We start from the raw sequence: 17,554 nt of genomic DNA, 5'->3' as shown, positions 1-17,554 counted from the left end.
GTATCCAGATGCGACACACAACACTGTAGTCGTGTCACCTTGCGAGTGATGCAACAGACACTTTGAAATCCTATTTGAGTGTCCACAGTGTCCAGACTGATACACATCTGTACACATCAGATTGAAATCGCATTTCAAACCACCTCTAGATGTGGTTTGGATCTGATTCGCAAAAATTGCATTCTATGTATTTTTTGCAGTCCAGACTTTCTAAAATCAATCTGGATACGACAAAAAAGTATATGGGCTGGGAGTCTGATCAAGGCCTTATATACAAAAGACTGATTATAGACTCAAACCAATATATCAGTTTGATCTTTCACTAAACTAAAATGAATATGAATAATAATGAAGAATAATTGATGTCTGTCTGTCAGGGCTTTTCATTACCTGTATTATGGAGTTCATATTGTAATTTTCCTCACCAGATTCAGGGCTGTGAGTCTTTAAATCTTCCATGAAACCTGTCTCATCCTACCTTCAAGAGCTGGTACCGTCCTCAGAGAATTTGATTAGTATTGCTTTCAACTGAGTTTCCATTTCCCACCCAGGACAGGGACAGAATTCTCAGATAAATACTAAATATTTTTGGCACAGAAACCTTATACAGAATATAAGCACAAAGTATTGGGTAAAAAAAAAAAAAATACCGTTTTCAGAAACCTTCACTGAACCAATTACAAACCACGGACACACAAGTAAAGGGTTTTAGATAGTCCTGCAGAATGACCTCTATTTGAACTTTGTAGCAGAATAGTCTTACAGGACATTTAACAGACCAGTTGTGAATACAAGTAGATTTTGACATGATTCAGAATCAATTTCAGAATCAGTGGTAGCCTACAGTTTTTCCTTTTGGACTCATGCCTCATCCAGAGATCTCATTCCTGATCGATTTACCATAGAGCGATGGTGGATGTGTGATTGCCTATTAATTTAAAACAGTGTTCTGGCCAAGGAGAGGCAGAGCACCAAGGGATATGAACCCATAGCAAGAGTCAGGAAGGGTCATACATAGGACTGTATTACCTACCAGCTGACCTTGACCATATTTACAGAGAGCTGTTTGCCTGCAATGCAGATCCCATTCACTTTCTGTCCAAATTAAAAATGAGCAAATTTGTTTATCCAACATTTGGTTTGCTAATTCCTGAGTCCAAGCGCTTCTCAATGCCTGACGGGCCGAGCTCCATACATTTGCATTCAAACTACACTGCTTTGTCATCACATTCACCACAACTCATTCCCACTAAAAATGTGCATCTTTATCAGTTCAAACAGCTAAACTGCTTATGTTCAGCCATGTGCGAGTTAACTTGCTGTTGATGTTGTTTCAACCACTTTGACAAGATTGTCTTGTGAAATAGTGACATTTAATGAGCCTTTAAGTGGGTAGAGAGCCATTTCAGTATGTTGAAATATCAGTGGGTCGCTGGACGCACAATGAGGATGTCCTGACTGGAAACTGACGTGCTGGTTTACAACAAGCCAAATCTTTGTGAGGGCGAGGCTGGAGCAGTGAACATCTGGCTTGTGAGCTGGTGTTTAACTAAAGTGGAGGCATAAATAAACAAAAACTAAAATGTAATAAATGTTAACAGGACAGCCTGTACCAAAGCTGACAATCCATGCAAATACAGCACTGAAATAAAAGTTCCCTCAGTGTTTGTAATTGGACAGATCTCCACCAGGCAGAACTCCCCTTCTCCTCTGCTCATACTTAAATGACCATCGCTTAGCACTCAATTGTGGTATGAGAGGGTTAGGGTTAGGGTGTTTTTCAAAGGTTCAGAATCACTACAACCATGAGGTCCTTGATCATACAGTCATAACTACACAAAAAATATTAGACTGATAGGCCCAGTAGTATGCTAGATTAGCTGTGGACAGATATACTCACAGAAGGACAGGAAAAACAGTGTTTTCCCTGCCATTATAAGACTTTGCTCTGCATCCAAGTTATTTAAACAGGAAAAAGAATAATGGAAGATATGGAAAAAAAAGTTTTTAACATGCAGATCTCAAGCTTTAAAAAAAAAAAACTAATCAAAAAAGTTTGTGGATGGACGGCCTCCAAGGCAGACCCTCGCACAAATATGAACTCACACTTCACAAAAAGAATAGGTTTGCTAAGTGACCATTTTGGTGGCAGTATAGTGGCTCTACCATCAATGGTCCAGAAAACCACAGTCAGGTCAGCTCTGGCTTCAGACAAGAGAGAGAGAGAGACAGGGATACACAGAGAGATGGCAGCCGAGGTTGAGCGAGCTAGAGTGTGAATGAAGAGTGGGAGCGATGGTAGCATGAACAAAGGTTTTGAATCACAACGGCCACAGCAGGTCCTTGATCATTCAGGTATAACTGTGCACAAAAAATATTAGGCAGATAGGCCCAGTATTATGCAAGATTAGCTGCAGACACACACACACACACACACACAAACTTCTCCAGGCTACCGTCTTGCAGAGATAAATTATCTTTGATATCAGCTGACAATAGTTTTCAAAATGGTTTTAATGGAACTTTTTCCCATGCCATTATATCATATCATGAAAAACCTGTCCTCGTTTGGGTTGACGTTGAGCATACACCTCAGTCATGGGTTTGTCACATTTTGAATGCACAACAATTTGGTAGTTTAGGGACAATAGTGGTAATGACAGCAGGCACAGAGCATACATATACTGCTATTTAAAATGTTACTGTGGTATCATCAGGTGTTTCATTTCAGCAGACTGGCCATCTTCCACTAAGAGACAAACATTGCATGTTTCCTCTACAGAGAGGCTGTGTGTGTCCTCTACAGAGTGGCTCGGACACAAAGATGCTCATCAGGAAAATACTCCAACTGTACACCTATATCCGACTTCAATGAAAGTTATTCTAATGTGACACTCACCTTGCATTAGCATTTTCACATCTTTATTCAGTCTGAAGCTGCAATCCCTGGAGCACTTTTCTGTCAGTTTACAATGATGCCAAAAGTGATGGGCATTGTTCCAAATGAATTAAATAACAGCAACTACCTGCATAGAGAATCTGAGCTGAAGAACCAATAAGAAATCCCGCTTCGCCCATATGCATTTTGCTAGCCCACTGTTCAACACGGATCAATCCAATGTTTCCGTCAGTGTTGCAGCCATCAAAATGTCAAAGCAGAGGGTGTGTTCTTAAATCCCTACAGGGAAGAGGAGGGTGGGACTGGTTGAGTGCTGTTTGCATTCGGCATGAAACCGGGAGGCCTTCCAGCTCAGAGCCAGATGGCCGGCAATAGACTGTCAGCTCACACAGCTCGCAACATCAACCATTACAAATACATGCAGTGCTAGGTATAATGTGTGCTATTCTGGATATGTACACTCGCTCCAGGAAGAGAGCACCACGTGTAATCTGTTTTCTTTCTTTATTTGTTTTTGTGGACTTAGCAGACTAGCTACAAACTCTTTTATTTTTCTGGGTTACCCTATTTTTAGTACTTAGTTTAAATTAAATAGGGGGTCTGCATGTTTCAAAAAGCAAAAAAAAAAAAAAAAAACTTCTTTAAAGATACCTAAAATTTAAGACCAGTTTAAAAAAAAAAAAAAATCAAAGCTGGTAAAACAAGCATATTTCTGATTATGAAAGCTCTGAAATGAAAAAAAAAAAAAGAAGGACAAAAGGAATGGGCCATGCATATGCACAAAAATACACATAATTTTCCACATAGAAAACAATAACATTTTGTTAAGAATAACAAAATAACAAAACAACAACAAAAGAATGTTCAACTGCAAACTTCATACCATGCATACAGTTTTTGCATGGTAAAGAGGCAATAAATAATTGTGCAAAAGACATTTTCAAATCATTATGACTACTATATCTCAATTATCTCAATATACTAAACGTTATAATAGCAAATTTAATTATGTGTGGATGATTTTGTACACGCCTACTTATCATATTTTAAGAATGTAAAAAGCACTGTGTCACACATCATAGACTCTACCTATTGAGAAATCATAAAATTAGCAGAAATGATCTAAACATTTTGCTAATTAACTATACTTCTAATTATTAAAATGATATGTGTAATCAGATCAGTATTGCTGGATTGACATCAGATTTCTTGTGTTTAGGCATCAAATTTATTGGGAAAGTTCAGGCGACTTTCACAAGCATTTGGATTTACACTGGATCCACTGGTGTGCCTCTTCACCTCCTGTATGAAGTCACACCATTTCTTTTTCACCTCTTCCAAGCTCCACACTTCACACCTGACCAAATCAATGACTTCAGGAACTTTTTGCCATTCTTCATGTTTTATCTTGTTGGTAAACATAAAAAGCAGTGCCAGCAGTAAGGCCTCTGAATCTCACCAACCACTGCTTCAATATCACATTCAGTGAAACTGCACTTCTTCTTTGCCGTCCTTTTCATTGCCTTCTGGTAAAAGACTGAAAGAGCAGCAACAGCTATGCAAAGCAGGCTAATTAGAGGTGTGTCAACCTCAATTTCTGGCTAATTGAGGGAATGGGCGTTAGGCTTGTGCACGTGTGCACAATTTCATGATGATTGAGATGTATAAAATATGGTTTTATAAATCTGACAAAAAAGACTTGCCATGCATATGCGGTTCTGCTTTTGTGCACACACAGAATTTCAGTCATGAATCTACGGAGGTTTATGCAACTGGCACCAGCTGTGTGATGCATTTTGTGCTACTAATCCTGTTCTGTATTAATCTCCGCTCTTAGATGCAGCTCAAATAAACCTGCTGTTGCATGGTGAAAAAAAAAAATACAACCTCTAACAACCAGATTAATACATTCTGATACTTTTTAAATCCTTAAATTCAGAAAATTTATTATAAAAACTAGGCTAAACTTCTAAAGACCCCTGTTAAAGAATGCATCCATCACTAGACTGCTGAGTAACCTTGATATTTGATAACAAAAGGTTTAACAGTGATGTGACTGTTCCAATTAAGCAAGATGGAGCCACGAAGGTTTACTCTAGAAATGACTGACCTTGTGCACTGATAATGCCAACTTCTCATTTTATCCCCCCATGTTGTTAATCCATCAGTACAACACTGGCGAAAAACCTAATTAATCAGCGTTATTTGGGAATGTGTAATAGTATGTCCCTCACTGGATTTATTGTACTTACCAGATTCCTATCAAGTCACTTTAGTAATTTCACTTAAATAGAAGAGGCCATCTAAAGGCATATGCAGAATGTAATCACACAATGATATTGCCTTTGCATTCCGATGATACAAACATGAACTTGAGCTGATCGTGGCCCTGTTCGAATTCAAAGTGATCTTCGGCTATGTAGGAGACCTCTTCTGATTGGACAGAATTTAAAATTGCATATGACTGTTGCCTTTTAAAATTATTTTCTTATTACTCAGATGAACTAATCTACAGAGATTCTTGTAACTTTTACACTCTGGATATGGATTTATGTTAGTGTAGGGAGGCTTCAGCAAAAAAGAGTATTTCTAATTTTTAGAATTCATCTGTTAATATCAACAAACTTTGATCAATTGTAATTTCAGTGTCATGCACTCGAAGCAACCCAGCTTTACATGCTACATTATACAAAATGTTGTACTGTGTGTGTCTAACTACGGTACACTGTCCGTTTTTTTCATCGTCTTTCCTGATAGTTTGTTCCATTGCATCCACCTTTTCTGAAACATCAAGTCACCTAACCAAAAGACATTAGTGCAATCATTATGTTCTAATTATCAAACAAAGGACAATAAAACATTATGGAATCTTCAGTTTCCCCCAGACCATGACAGTGTTCTGATAAAACACTGAATTTGGTTGTTTCTTGTAGCTAATATTAAAAAGTCAAATTTTAACTGTACCTAGAGATGCCTTTAGCTTCTGAACTGACATATATCAAATTTGTACATTTGTGCTTATGTTCTTAATTTGAGTTTACACCACATATCACTACCATTTTTTCACCCTGTTGGCAGGTGGGGCCAAAAAGATGGCTATGTCGATAAAACGCCAACACTTTAACTCTAAGGCAACATATCCTGACAACTATTGGCCAGATTTACATTTCATTTGTTGAGAACAAATGCAAATGCTCCGCAGAGGATGAATTCTGTCAATTTGGGTGAGTTCATGTCCCCTCCCTCTAGTGCCATCATTAGGCAAATATTTTGCCATGACATTTGGTGAGCACATTTATGTCACCCAGAAGAGAAACCTTCGGTCTCGGTAACACTAGGACCTTTCCTCTGGCGCCACCAGTTGGACAATATTTCAAAATCTACTGGTTAGATATTCATGAATTTTGGTGAGCATATTCATGACACCATGTTTATTTTGGTGACCTCAGGCCATGTCCTCTAGCACCACCCCTGGCCAAAATGTACAAGACAAAATCTATTTGAACATATCTTATGACGTGTTTCCATTACATAGTATGTTGACTAATTTTTCCTCCCTTCTCTACCAGAGCCATGCACAAGTGTTTTATTTATTAAAAGAAAAAATTAAACTTCTTCAACTGCTTTTCATCAAACGTAAGAAAATATTTTTACATAGATAGATTATCAACTGTGACACAAATATTGCAAGTCTCACTTTGGTATTTCCTGATTGTACGCTGCCACCAGCGGGGCTTCGCTGTTCAATTTCTCTCTGACCAATCAATGGTCTGCAGCATTTCATGTCACCTTTTAGTATCTGATCAGCTTGTCTGAAACATCAGCAGACCTGGTTCCAAAAATAATATCCAGTACCATCCCCAAATTTTGCCAAATGGCAAACCAAAAAAACTGCATAGATTCCAGGTGAGTAGATCAGATACCATGTCATGGAAAAGGGGCTTTGCTGGATGCATTGTCATGCAGTTTTCTGGGTTGACTAATGCTTCTCAAAGAATGGACCGTTTGGGTGAGCCCATGTCCCATTCTATCACCGCATGTACTTAGAAACACTGAAATGAAAGTTCCCGATTACATTCACGCTCCCACAAAGAGAACACACTGCCCATTTTATTGAGGGTCAATTCTGGTAACATTTTAACACTTCCTCTAGCCCCATCCTCAGCCAATTATATACTGGGACTATCACACCATTATCCATTTCTGTAAGCAGTGGTACTTTTGACAGCCAATTTTGGTTTAGGTTTGGTTATATTCTTTTGACTAAAATGCATTTTAATTTTTATACTATAATTAATATCAAAAATAAAGCCTGCCCAGATACCTGTTCCCTTCCAAACTGAGGTCAGGAGCCGCTTTCATTTGTCTATTTGTGCCATGTTTGATGAAATATAGCATTTTTGTAAACAAATGAAAAACAGACATTTTTTTGTCAACAAAACGTTCAATTTTGTTGTTCTAAACTCATTTTCATTTGGAAAAAGTGACTAATACTTTTAGTCAACTCTCAACTCAACTCAGTTAATTTTACAATAGCCATGGAAAATAAGGACATCACTTCTAGCTGAGAGACCATCTAAAAAAAAATACTGAAAGATAACTTCCAATATTGATCACAGACATGGCTTATTATTGATGTGGCAGGTATCTTAATGCACTTGCTCATGAAACAGTTGATTTTTTGAGAACAGAACCATTCAAGATTTTTTTCCACATTTCCTGTTGAGTTACTATTTTCTAAAATGGTTAGGCCTGTATAGCATTTTGGAATGGAAATCCTTCATGTGACCTCATACATCATATCACAAAAAGCCCAATTTGATGTTAATTTCTTTCCTCCAGCATCCAACATTTATACAACTTTTAGCAGATACAGCTGAAACATTCGGATCATGTTTGACACTGACTCATGAATTTCACCTCATTTGCAGAGGTCAAAGACTCTTGCATGACTCAGTTTCATCGCTCATAAAAGTAGGAGTTAGGCTGCTACATTGGAGGGACATTAACTCCCATAATGTACAAAGTGATTCGGTTGTGATGACTGCATCACCAGAAATGTAGCTGTTTGATGCCAGGCTTAACAGAGAAATCAATGGAGCTGTGGACAGAGCGGGGTTGTTTGCTGTTACAACAGTGGATGCTTCCCACTGAGCATCTGCTGTCATTCTCATTAATCAAAGACAAACACACTATATATCTATACATGATGTACCGAGGGAGAGTAAGGGCTATGAAATGTCTAAAGGTTATTTACTGATTGCAGTTGTCTACAAACAAAATGCAGAATACTATGCGCATGAATGTAGTAATAACAAATCCTTTTTCATCAAGATAAAATGAGCCCATGGCCTAAACCAAGAAAATGCTGGGGCTTCCCAAAAATGCCCAAATGCCTTGTATTAAAATTCCCCGGAGCACAAGCTGTGCTGAAGCACAGAGTTCAAAATCGTTGATGGTGGAGTGTCTGCAATGCTGGACAGCTCCCTGGGAAGTCTCATTTCAGGATTTCTCTTCAGAGCAGGAAGCCCCCTGTTTAAAGAGCGGTTGTCTGTCCTGGGGCCAGTAGCATCAGGTGGAAGGAACCATTTCAACTTAAATCCAATCAGGACAAACTGGGCAAACTTCATGGCTCTGTTTGGCAGTAATAACCCAGATTCATCCTCTCCCTGCCTCCACTTTCGGCTGTAGATGAGGAGGGGGATTAAAGGAGCAGTTTTTGCCCTTGTTTCTGTACGTTTGTATGACTGAGAGACTAAATCTGCTGCACTATCTGGGTTAAAGCACATAGGCCCATGCCCCAAGTGGAATTTACGCACAAGGACTTTGTAAGGGCAGCATGGGAAAGTTAAAATAATAATGATAAAAACACACAAAAGGAGAGATAGAAATCATGCCATAAATTTGTTGTAGGCAAACTGTTAAGGACATTCACAATCACAAAAGAAGGCTGGATAACCAAATAGGCAAATAACCGCGGATTGCCACTCACCTGATGCAGAAAGGGGGTTCAAAGTGGTGATCCTCTAGAGAAACCTTCACCAAACAAGATCTCTGACTAGATCACACGCTGCTGCTGCTCCTGCCAAGCGAAGCAATCTGTGCCACAAACAGAAAAGGAGACGGCTCTCTGTAGCCCGTTCAGCTGCGCAAAACGACACGGTGTCCACGGCTTACTTGATCCGTGTAGTTGGAGCTCTACCGGTGGAGCTTAGCTGGGCCAGCCCGGCCTCAGCTGTTAGCGCGGGCTAACATCAACAGAGCCGAGCCGTGCGTTTCCTCCGGGCCTGAATAAAGACTTGTATGTCAGACAGGTTTGTGGCTGCGTCGCCACACAGCAGCTCTTTAGTCTCTTCTCAGTCTCATTAACAGTGGGCTCCGGATTACTGTGACCAGCAGCCAGCGACACACAAGCCGGGAGGAAAACAACAACTGCGCCGCCCGAGACAGCGAAACAGCGGCGTCGGTCGGCGTTTCGTGAAACTCTGCTAGTTAAAATTCGGTTTCCATGTGTCCAGTGGCGCATATATCCCTTACAAAGAAGCGTTGCAGCGTCGTCCAGGTCCTAGTTGTGTCTGAGTGTCGGCCTCAACACAGCAGCCCTTTCTTCCTGACCAGCAGCCAGCGGCCAATCACAGCGCCGCTTCCACAGACGGACGGCGGGAAAACACGGAGCACGGCTGGGCGGACGGAGTGCGGACTGGACCAGCCGCGGAACAAACTCACAGCTAGTCCCCCATCGCCTCTGCTCACTTGGACGGAGGCGTGTGTTGGGGCCACTGGTGGTGGTGGTGGTGTGTGTGTGTGTGTGTGTGTGTGTGTGTGTGTGTGTGTGTGTGTGTGTGTGTGTGTGTGTGTGTGTGTGTGTGTGTGCCATTAGTCATTGCCATTCATAAACCACAATTGGCTTTGTAAGGAAAACTTTTCCTGGGGACTATATTCCGACGGAGGGACATTTTCGAGTTATCAACAAACATCAAGGAATAAAGGGACCCATTAAAATTACAGAAATTGATATTTTTAGGTGCATTTTATGCCATTTTAGCAAATACATTTAATCCATGCACAAAACCGCTTTATTTTTTTTTACTTGGTCCAATTAAGAATATTTTTCAAATTAAGAGATCCTATTTTCTAGCAATGAGATGACAATTGCATGTAGCCAGTGGTTATTTATATGTTTTCTATCACTGCTGGTGGTATTCTGTATTCTGCCAGTTGAAAAAATATATTGCTTTAATTGTAATCAAACTGACTGTAATCAAACTGGTCACTGACCTGTCTTCACTCTTATCAAATGTTATATGTATAAATATGTATAAGTCTTTCCTAAATGGGCTTTTTTGATGTAGTCGCACTTGCCCCTTTGTAACTATATTTGTGTCAAATCAAGTATTCTGTCCACCCACTTTGCATTGTGTGGACTTTGTCTTTGACTTTTTTTTTTTTTTTTTTTTTTTTTACCTTATATCTGATCTGCCCCCAGCCTCATGCCACACATTCATTACATATTAATTACCAAAAATACAGAGGTGGCGCTGTGCGTTGCATGAAGCAGAGACAGAAAATGTGTTATTATTATTATTATTATTATTATTATTATTATTATTATTTTATTTTATTTTTTTATTTTTTTTACTTAATCTGCATAAAATAGCTTCCAAGAACACCGATGTACTCGTCTTCATCAGAGTGGAATAAATCTACTGTAGAACTGCCCATTGGCCTGTCCTTAGTTAAATGTCTTAATGCACAAGAGCCTATATTTTATGAGTTGTACAGCAGCTCAAATGGGCTTAAGAGTCAATGCAGGCATATGCCTAACAATTACCTTTTTCCTTACGGATTTTGTTTTAGTTTGTTTATTTGTTAGTTAGTTAGTTAGTTAGTTAGTTAGTTTGTTTGTTTGTTTGTTTGTTTTTGCGGGGGTGGGTATAGTTCACCAGTCTCAAATGCTGAGATTTTGTTAAATGGAAAAAAAAAGAAAAAAAAGAAAAAGAAATCTATCATTTGCATTAAATAGTGAAAGTATTCCTTTAAAGGGATAGTTTTGATTAATCTGATTATTTATAAGAATGTTAGCTGGGGGGAAGTCCAGCTCAATGGCAGGAGGCTAACAGTTAGCATTTGGAGCATCCAGCCAGGATCCAGCACTCAGTAACAATGAGAGGAAGACAGCATCACTATTGTCCTACAGAACAGCAGTGAAAACATCCAATTTTTCAAAATGGGTGAACTATCCCTTTTAGATGGGTCACACAAACCTCTGTTCACATTGCAACAGCTGTGTTTGAATCCCACTCTGTTTTATATTGCTGAACTCTTATAGTAACTACCATAAACCTTATATAACTGTTTGGGCATTAAAGAATATTTTCTCTCATTTTCATGCTCAGTGGCTGTCTGTCTAAAGTTCATTTGGGACATAATAACTGTTAGCAGCCTGGAAGAAAGCATGCACTACATAGGCAAACTTAGGGAAAGTATTTACAGCCATGACTAGACAGTAAACAGAATATCATAGGTGAAATATCCATGTATTCCACATGTATTCAATGTGGAATGTTGTTGGAGTCCTTTTGGAGCCCAGACAAGGCTACCCTGCAGCTTGTTCCCACTTTACCTTACAGGTATTATGCTATATTTTGTAACTGATGAACCAAATTATGTAGTGATATTCACCCAGCACTGTGCTCCACATAAAACAGCTTCTGCACAGGCCTATTCTGGTAGTCCCTTGGAGAATTCAGCTTAACAATAATGACAACCATATAAACTGACAGCAAGCGTGAATATAAATACTGAAGACTGTTGAAATGTGAACACTAATAATCCAAGTGCAGGTGTATCATTACCCCGACAGTCTTTCCATTGCATCATGTTCCTGCATCTCTGCAATGTTTTACCCAGTCTCTATGAGCTTAAATCTTAGTCCCTTCTTAGCAACTAGTGCACAAAGTCTTTTAAAAGTGAAGTCAACATTTATAGATGATTCCACAAGGTGCAAGAGTAATTCTGCTGTCTCTGGGTTATGCGGTGATGACCTCAAAGTCACAGCAGTTGGATCACATGTAGCAGGCTGCTTTAAAGCTGTGGTGCTTGTCTTCAAAGCCCCCAGCAGGGAGCCAGTCTCTGAGCTGCACCGCTGGCTGGCAGGGGCTCAGGACTCCCTAACCCTGGGAATCCTGAGGGATATCCACCCATCCTTCACTGCGCTTAACCTCACCCTTTTACATACCACACATTACACTCTCTATCCTATCCTCTTGGATGCACTAAAATATGACTGAATTCTAGCTTTGAAAAAAACATCAAAGGTTATTTTTGGATGTAGATGCCATCTTAGCGGCCAATCGCGACAATCCTCCCCGCAGACCGTTGAGGAAAAGCGATTCGCTTGATCTCAGCCTCAGACATGAAGCCCCATGGGAACACTGAGGCAGATGTGGCAATGTTTTGAATATGTCATTTTGATGTGTTTGTCTCCCAGTCAGTAATCCGGTCAATTAGTGCATAACCTTGTCTGCACCAGCCATGCACTCACAGAGCAAGCAACAGCATCAACAGTCCTTTCATTTCCTGTTGATAGAAAAGCCCTGAAAAGGTGGTAAGTGTATGAAAGATGCACAGACAGAAACTTTCCTTTAGTCCTACATGTAATGACTAAATTCTAAACACAACAGACAACATTAACAGTGCACTTAATGAGTGACAAATTTTTTGGCAATCATACATACAAGATAGTCTATAAACTATAGTACCAGTCATATGGTTTCCCCACAACACTACTCCATAGACCACAGTAGTATTACACAAGCTTAGCAAGCTAGCTTACTTGTCACCATGTAATTAACGTAATTTCTTCATCATTCACGAACACGCTGAAATGTAAATACTTTCCTGAGTGTGCATGCACGTTCATCTAACATACTCGTGAACATAAACTGTTATAAGAGACTCATACCTGAAAAGGGGGAAAATTATATGAACGATGCACGGACAAACTTTCATTTAGTCGTGTATGTAATAATTGGGGGGATGAACTACGGTGGCCCTTAGCGTAGCTCTGTAATCCTACACTCCCCCTGCTGGAGCCCCCTGGTACTACCACTGCTCCTAGTTCATTGTCAGCATAAGGAAACATAAATTACTCAAACTGCTGCAATGGGCAATTGTTTTAAACATGAGATAGATTATAACATGGAAATGCTCAGATATCAGTATGTGAAGATATTGCAAATTAGGCCATTCAGTGACCTACTACCGAATATAGCTTAATGCTGGTAATGTATATGATTCCATCTGTCACACTGACACTGATCTATTTTAACAGCTGGACTGCTAATGATGTAATAAAAAGTAAAGCCATCACAATGCTATAGTGGTATGCCAAGCTTAATTGCACTTTGTAACCGTGGCATTATAACCACTGAATATGTAATCTCTAGCTCTGTCAACCTCAGTTGAAGTTTTCACCTTTAAATGATTTCCCATCCCCAGTTAGTATTAATGAAGAATTTTTATTTCACGTTTATTGTTAACAGACAGGTTTGAATCGTCCTTACAATGAAACAAAAAAGTGAATAAATTGCTCCCTTTCAAGGAGCAGTATAGACAGAACCAAGTTGGTAATGAATGAGCTCATGGGCCAGCAGGAGAGGAGCCAGACGTTGTAAACATTTGAGGGGTCCAGGGGCAAGCTCCCAAAAGAGATTTTTTTCCCCATTTATAGCAACTATACACACTATTTTTCAAACTATTTGAGATAACAGAATGCCTAAAAACTCGGTGCATCATTTGGGAAAAAACAGGATATTTGCTCAGGGGAAAAAAAAAAAAAAAAATCATCCTGTAGAGCCTACATCCTGTTTTGTACTCTAATTCTCCAACTTTTGTCAGTATTCTGAAACCATAAAACACCAAATGTTGAGGATCACTACTTTTCACTCCTGGCACCCAGTGAGAGGCAAAAATTGCCTGATCTTACTATTTTTTATGTTACATAACATTCGTTGAGGTAGAAATTTGGTATAAAAGCAATACTAATCTTGAAACCTATTTTTGTTATACTAAGCTGGAGTAGAGTTTAGTGATGCTGTTTTCACCATAATTCTAATTCTTTCTAGCATTCTGCACTTTTGCACATTACAAATTGTTTAAACCAAAAGCAATTGGATAACTTGAGTGTACAGTAAATGCACTGTCTGCCCCTTTATTTTGTTACTTTTTAGTACACCGCATTCAGTAAGCACTGTATCACTTTGAATATTATAATGCAAATGAACACCAGACCACTCTTGTGAGTTTGCTACCTTTTAGGATTAAAGGCAAAAACATCTCAGGCTGATATCACAACTATAACTTATAAAACTGATGATGGGTGTATTAAATTTATAGTGGGTAGGCGAATGATCAAGCATTGATCATGAGTCAGTATTGGTGGCACTGAGGCGGTGGGGCCCCCTGAATCGAATTCCTCTTTGTCCCCCATAAAAACTTGGGCTGGCCCTGATATTCTGTCAAATACGGCTATTACCATTAAACAGCAATGCCACTTACAGGATCTATAATTCCTACAATAATGTCAATAATATGAAGATTTCTCCTAATATAACATGTGGATTGTATTCACAGTCTCTTGAGTGGAAAGCATTTTTCAAGCATGCACTGCACTTTCTGCTTTTTTGGGCATACCAGTATGGCCACTGACCCACTTCCAGTGGTTTCCACCATAATGGGCAGTTTATTATTAGCAACTCAGAGTATATTATATATCAGTGCTGAGCAACCAGGGAAACTCAGCTGATGTGTGCATGGTCACGAAAGCTTCTTGCCCGAGAAAAGTTGGCTTCAGTTTAACTTTTGCCCACAGCCAATCAAACATCCATAGTTCTGTGTTTCTGTACCGCTGTAATTTTGTGTTGGACAAGAACTTGATTACAGCCTCCATTCAGGAACAACAGAAATCAACCTTGCAAAATGAATCCTTAGCAAACATATTCATTCATTGTCAGGGTCAATTAGAGTCTTCCTGAATCCACATACCCTATTTTGCAAGGCACACCAAATGTAACTTCAACAATTATTTTTTTCCATTGCAATTTTTCAGTTTTACTCAAATGTTTTCATAGCATGCCTGTAATTGTGCAGACACCACATTCAGTTGAAATTGACTTGACTAACTTCTCTTATTCAAGTGCAATGAAACTTTAATAGCTATGCAAACAAACCATATTCAGTAGGTCTGATGCATTTTTTTCAGCCTTTACTGAAATTATTTCCAGGAAAAAAAAAAAAAAAAAAAAACTCCATAAGGTAGAAGACTGCGATACAGCTTGTTGTTGTCTTCCAAGGAAAAGGATGAGGAACAAGCACAACAAAGCTGGGGTCAACACATAGCAGCAGCAACAGGAGCATGGAAGTATTTCATGGAATGAGAGTATCTTTTGCCATGCATGCTGGAAATATAAATGAAAATGGCAGAAATGTTCTGCCACAATGTTTTCTTTTAATTCAGGATTTTTATAAACATCACATCATGAACTGCAGTTATTATAGTACAAGCTAATAATATAGAGGTCTCATTATTTTAGATACAAACAATGCAGAAATCATATTGGTTCCAGATAAAATATTACCATATTACCATGGCACCATTTCAGACCCTACACTGTAAATAATTTCTGTAAATTTACGGCAGAATTTCAACAGTATTAAGGTGTTTTTTCAATAAACAGTGCTTTACTGTTAATATTACAGAAAATCAGTGAAATTACAGCTCATTTACTGTTTTTTTAACTGAACTCTACTGTATTCCTATTATACAGCACTTTACCGTCAAAGTGTCTAAATGTCTGTGAAATTAACATTAATATGCTGTAAAATTGTGACATAAAAAAACAACAAAACAAGAAAAACAATGAATCAATGTATAATTTAAAGCAATATATTGTGAAAAACAAAACAGTTAATAATTGTTGATTTTACAGTTAGTATATGTTAAAAGGATGATATTTCCTTGTAGAATTTATATGTTGCTGTATTATAAACATAGAAAAAATGTAATACTTGAACCAACACAGTACAGTTAAAATTGCAATACAGCTTGGTTTATAGAACTGAAATAAACTGTATAGCATTTTACAAATTAATATGTTGTGATTTCCAGATAAGTACTGTTACTAATACTATATGATATCATGGATTAGTTGAGAATCAATATAAACATGTTTAGAACTGAGACAGCATTTGTAGTTCTCTTTTTGACAATATAATCTAGATTGACAGCTCTTTCTGTAAAAGACAAAAGAAAAAAAAGCTCTCTGTGTGTTTCTTTAATCAGTTCACTATTTTTCTTTCTTTTAGATTATGTTTCTGTGATTAAATACGCAGCCTGCTAGAGCACATAGGGAAAAAAATACGGGAAGACATAAACGCTGCGTTAGAATTTAAAACTGCTCGGATCAATCATAGAGCAGCACCGTTTGTGTACTCTTCTGTCATTGGACGCTACGTTATTGCGGGAGCACTTGGCGCGGACACCTGAAATTGTGGGAACAGACACAAGGAGAGTGAGGAGCAGAAACGTGGAGCGAGAGCAGGAGACGAAGAGTCGGAGCAATTGGGGAAAAAAAGGAGCAGTTGAGGAGAAGAGAAGTCGAAGCAGTGACGAGGAGCGGGAGCAAGAGGCAAAGAGGAGCGGTCGGGGAGAAAAGAAGTTGAAGCAGTGGCGAGGAGCAGTCGGAGGAGTCGGAGAAGGGACGTGAAAAACGTCGAGGAGACAAGTGGGAACAGGTAAGCTACGTTGAGGGGGCAGTAACAAGCTAGCTAACGGGAAGCTAACGGACTTGAACTTATGCAGCAACATGATTAGCTAGCTTACACGTGCTTTCAGTATTTCTTAAAATGATTACATGCCGTTATTGTAGCAACACACTGCTAACATTGAGAGGCTATGTTCTGCATTGCCGCGTTCATAGAAATGAACCACGTTGTTTTTTCCAGTGTGTTGGCGTCGATTGCAAGAGGTCATTTTGCACATATGCTGCTTTTAAAGCTCATTTCTACCGTCAACACAATGTGCCAGAACCCCCTCACAGCAGAGCTGTTGTTACAGATTTAAAATGCGCCATTTCGCTGTGCTCGCGCCAGTTTCACACAGCAAAAGAACTCGTACATCATTTGAAAGAGCATGTAGTTGAGGGAAGAGCTGTATCATGTCCTGTGATTGGTTGTAAAAACGTGTTCACTAAAAAATCGTCCTTCACTGCTCATATGTCGCGCAAACATAGAGAATGTTCTGTGGAAAACATAAGTGATATGTACAGGGAAACAGTGTCTCAGTCTACTAGCACTGTAACGTTATGTGAGGATGCATCCCAGATCTCAGTAGATCCACCAACCAGTGAAAACTGTGAACTCCCACAGAATTTCAATGAGACCTTTCTCAGGAATATTTGTTTATTCTATCTAAAACTGCAAGGGCAGCTCCTTCTCCCTGCTTCAACAATACAGACTATTGTTGAGGAGATGCAAAACGTGCATGAGTTAGGACAGGACTTCACTATAAGTAAACTTCGTTCACTTTTAAAAGATGAGATGAGTCTAACAGATGATGCCGTCACCAAAATCTGTGATTGTGTTAGAGATTCAGAC

At 39.0% G+C, this 17,554-nt stretch overlaps 1 protein-coding gene across 2 annotated transcripts in view; it reads right to left on the bottom strand.

The window, feature by feature from the left end:
• The window catches only part of large1 (LARGE xylosyl- and glucuronyltransferase 1), a 106,738-nt gene extending 97,220 nt beyond the window's left edge, over nucleotides 1-9,518 (bottom strand). For both annotated transcript variants that reach the window (XM_030045566.1, XM_030045568.1), the window contains exon 1: nucleotides 8,892-9,518. The gene's annotated coding sequence lies outside the window, so the exon portion shown is untranslated. The remainder of the gene's footprint in view (nucleotides 1-8,891) is intronic.
• Between the last annotated feature and the right edge of the window lie 8,036 nt (nucleotides 9,519-17,554).

The sequence above is a fragment of the Myripristis murdjan genome, chromosome 23 (genome assembly GCF_902150065.1).
Source record: "Myripristis murdjan chromosome 23, fMyrMur1.1, whole genome shotgun sequence".
Lineage (NCBI taxonomy): Eukaryota > Metazoa > Chordata > Actinopteri > Holocentriformes > Holocentridae > Myripristis > Myripristis murdjan.
Note: the sequence above shows the minus strand (reverse complement) of the source record. Positions and strands in the feature narration are given on the sequence as shown.